The sequence below is a fragment of the Arachis duranensis genome, chromosome 6 (genome assembly GCF_000817695.3).
Source record: "Arachis duranensis cultivar V14167 chromosome 6, aradu.V14167.gnm2.J7QH, whole genome shotgun sequence".
NCBI lineage: Eukaryota > Viridiplantae > Streptophyta > Magnoliopsida > Fabales > Fabaceae > Arachis > Arachis duranensis.
In genome coordinates, this window is record NC_029777.3 from 90,720,323 (window position 1) to 90,724,818 (window position 4,496).

General features: G+C 39.4%; 1 non-coding gene across 1 annotated transcript; it reads left to right on the forward strand.

Annotated features, from left to right (window-relative positions):
• The first annotated feature begins 3,578 nt into the window (after positions 1–3,578).
• Positions 3,579–3,682, forward strand: LOC127739952 (small nucleolar RNA R71). The gene has a single exon (XR_008000694.1). It is a non-coding gene; the product is annotated as a small nucleolar RNA R71 (small nucleolar RNA).
• Positions 3,683–4,496: the final 814 nt, after the last annotated feature.

Below are 4,496 nucleotides of genomic sequence, written 5' to 3' on the forward strand. Positions count from 1 at the left end.
TCTCTAGGAACTTAGAATTTCAGATAGTGTTATTGATACTCCTAGTTAAGTTTGTTGATTCTTGAACACAGCTACTTTTATGAGTCTTGGCCGTGGCCCTAAGCACTTTGTTTTCCAGTATTACCACCGGATACATAAATGCCACAGACACATGACTGGGTGAACCTTTTCAAATTGTGACTCAACTTTGCTAGAGTCCCCAGTTAGAGGTGTCCAGAGCTCTTAAGCACACTCTTTTGCTTTGGATCATGACTTTAGCCACTCAGTCTCAAGCTTTTCACTTGGACCTGCATGACACAAACACATGGTTAGGGACAGCTTGATTTAGCCGCTTAGACCTGGATTTTATTTCCTTGGGCCCTCCTATCCATTGATGCTCAAAGCCTTGGATCCTTTTTACCCTTGCCTTTTGGGTTTAAGGGCTATTGGATTTTTCTGCTTGCTTTTTCTTTTTCTTTCTATTTTTTTCGCAAGCTTTTTACTTTTCATTGCTTTTTCTTGCTTCAAGAATCAATTTTCATGATTTTTCAGATTGTCAATAACATTTCTCTTTGTTCATCATTCTTTCAAGAGCCAACAGTTTTAACATTCATAAACAACAAGATAAAAAATATGCACTGTTCAAGCATTCATTCAAAAAACAAAAAGTATTGTCACCACATCAATATAATTGAACTAAATTCAAGGATAAATTCGAAATTCATGTACTTCTTGTTCTTTTGAATTAAAACATTTTTCTTTTAAGAGAGGTGAAGGATTAATGGAATTATTCATAACTTTAAGACATAGTTACTAAACACTAATGATCATGAAGTAGAAACACAAAATATAGATAAACATGAAGCATAAAAATCAAAAAACAGAGAAATAAGAACAAGGAATGAGTCCACCTTAGTGAGGGTGGCGCCTTCTTGAAGAACCAATAGTGCTCTTTGAGCTCCTTTATGTCTCTTCCTTGCTTCTGTTGGATGATCCCTAGTAATTTTGGTGCTCCTATCCTTAGTTGCTCCCAATAATTGTGTGAAGGACAATTTATCCCCTGAGGTATCTTAGGGATCTCTTGATTTGCAGTCAAATGTTCTACCACTGAGCTATAAACCCTTTAGATGAGTCTTTCCATCTCCCATGACTCAGAGGTGGAAGTTTTTGTCTTTCCTTTTCTCTCTCTTTTTTTTTTGAGGTTTCTCTGGCCTTAGGTGCAATCAATGGTTATGGAAAAACAAAAAGCTTTGCTTTTACCACACCAAACTTAGAAAATTGCTCGCCCTCGAGCAAGAGAAGAAAGAAAAGATGAAGAATAAGAAGAAGATATGGAGGAGATGGAGGGATGTGTGTATTCGGCTATATGGGTGGGATTGGGTGGGAAAGAGATTTTGAATTTTGAAGGTAGGTGGGGTGTATGGGGACGAGTGGATGGATGTGAGTGGTGAATGGAAAACAGAAGGGATGACCATGAATGGAGAGAGAGAGGGCGAGGTAGGTGGGGATCCTGTGAGGTCCACAGATCCTGAGGTAATCCTGTAGGGTCTACAGATCCTGAGGTGTCAAGGATTTACATCCCTGCACCAATTAGGCATGTAAAATGCCTTTGCATACCATTCTGGCGATTAAACGCCGAGGTGATGCACGTTCTGGGCGTTCAACGCCCATGTGTAGCATGTTTCTGGCGTTGAACGCCAGTTCCATGCTTGTTACTGGCGTTCAGCGCCAGCTTTCCTCAAGGCACATTCCTGGCGTTCAAATGCCAGAATGTTGCTTGTTTCTGGCGTTCATCGCCAGATTCATGCTCTGTTCTGGCGTTGAACGCCAACCATATGCTCCTTACTGGCGTTGAACGCTAGTATGTCCTCCCTCCAGGGTGTGAGTTTTCTTCTGCTGTTTTTGATTCTGTTTTTAATTTTTATATTTTTTTCGTGACTCAACATGATCATGCACCTAATAAAACACAAAATAAAAATAAAATAAAAATTAGATAAATAAAAATTGGGTTGCCTCCCAACAAACGCTTTTTTAATGTCAATAGCTTGATAGTGGGCTCCCATGGAGCCACAAAGGTGATCAGGTCAATGTTGTATAGTCCCAACACCAAACTTAGAGTTTGGATATGGGGTCTTAACACCAAACTTAGTGTTTGGTTGTGGCCTCCCAACACCAAACTTAGAGTTTGACTGTGGGGGCTCTTCTTGACTCTGAACTGAGAGAAACTCTTTGTGCTCACTCTCTTTTATCACAGAGGGATGGCCATGTGCCTTAAACACCAGGTAGTCCCCATTCAATTGAAGGACTAATTCACCTCTGTTGACATCTATCACAGCTCCTGCTGTAGCTAGGAAAGGTCTTCCAAGGATGATGCATTCATCCTCTTCCTTCCCAGTGTCTAATATTATGAAATCAGCAGGGATGTAAAGGCCTTCAACCTTTACATGGTGCCTATGGTACAAGGTATTAAGAACTTGCCAGGATCTTGTCTCTTTTGAGGTAAAATTTGCTGAATCCAGGTATCTAGTTCACTAATGAGCAATGGAGGTTCACTTTCCCAAGTCTCATTACTAAACAACTTGGCATTCACCTTCATGATAGCTCCTAAATATTGAGCAACTTGCTCTCCAGTCACATCTTCATCCTCCTCAGAGGAAGAATAGTCTTCAGAGCTTTTGAATGGCAGAAGGAGATTTAATGGAATCTCTATGGTCTCTATATGAGCCTCAGATTCCTTTAGATCCTTAATAGGAAACTCCTTCTTGCTTGAGAGACGTCCTAGGAGGTCTTCCTCACTAGGATTTTCGTCCTTCTCCTCCCTTGTGCATTCGACCATATTGATCACATCAATGGCCTTGCACTCTCCTTTTGGATTCTCTTCTGTATTGCTTGGAAGAATACTGAGAGGAGTTTCAATGACTTTCTTACTCAGCTGACCTACTTGTGCCTCCAGATTTCTGATGGAGGATTTTGTTTCACTCATGAAACTGAAAGTGGCTTTTGACAGATCAGAGACTAGATTGGCTAAATTAGAAGTGCTTTGTTCAGAATTCTTTGTCTGTTGCTGAGAAGATGATGGAAAAGGCTTGCTATTGCTCAGCCTATTGCATCCACCATTGTTAAAGCCTTGTTGAGGCTTTTGTTGATCCTTCCATGAGAAATTTGGATGATTTCTCCATGATGAATTATAGGTGTTTCCATAAGGTTCACCCATGTAATTAACCTCTGCCATTGCAGGGTTCTCAGGGTCATAAGCTTCTTCAGAAGCTGCCTCTTTAGTACTGTTGGATGCATTTTGCCATCCATTCAGACTTTGAGAGATCATGTTGACTTGCTGAGTCAACACTTTGTTCTGAGCCAATATGGTATTCAGAGCATCAATTTCAAGAACTCCATTCCTCTGAGGTGTCCCATTATTCACGAAATTCCTTTCAGAAGTGTACATGAATTGGTTATTTGCAACCATGTCAATGAGTTCTTGAGCTTCTGCAGGTGTTTTCTTTAGGTGGATGGATCCACCTGCAGAATGTTCCAATGACATTTTCAAAAACTCAGATAGACCATAATAGAATATATCTAATATGGTCCATTCTGAAAATATGTCAGATGGACACCTTTTGGTCAACTGCTTGTATCTTTCTCAAGCTTCATAGAGGGATTCACCATCTTTTTGTTTGAAGGTCTGAACATCCACTCTAAGCTTGCTCAGCTTTTGAGGAGGAAAGAATTTATCCAAGAAGGACATGACCAGCTTCTCCCAGGAGTCCAGGCTATCCTTAGGTTGTGAATCCAACCATATTCTAGCTCTGTCTCTTACAGCAAAAGGGAAAAGCATGAGCCTGTAGACTTCAGGATCTACTCCATTCATCTTAACAGTCTCACAGATCTGCAAGAACTCAGTTAAAAACTGATAAGGATCTTCAGATGGAAGTCCATAAAACTTGCAATTCTGTTGCATTAAAGCAACTAGTTGAGGCTTAAGCTCAAAATTATTGGCTCCAATGGCAGGAATGGAGATACTTCTTCCATCAAATTTGGACGTTGGTTTTTTGAAGTCACCAAGCATTCTCCTTGCATTATTGTTGTTGGGTTCGGCTGCCATCTCCTTCTCTTGTTCTAATATTTCTGAAAGGTTACTTCTGGATTGTTGTAATTTAGCTTGGATCAATTTCAACAAGAGTGCCTTTTTCCTTGTTCCTGCTCATATGAAAGAGAAGAAAACAAGAAAGGAAGAGGAATCCTCTATGTCACAGTATAGAGATTCCTTTATGTTAGTAGAAAAAGAAGGGGATAGAAGAAAGAAAAGTGAAGAATCCAAACACAAGGGATAGATTGGGTTCGGATTTTTAGATGAAGAGAGGTGAAGAGAAGTATTAGTGAATAAATAATTAAATAGAATAAGAAAAGAGAGGGAGAATTTCGAAAATAATTTTGAAAAAGAGGTTAGTATTTTGGAAAATTAAAGATAAGATAAGATTAAAATTAAAATTTAAAACAAAAAGAGTTTTTTTTTTTGA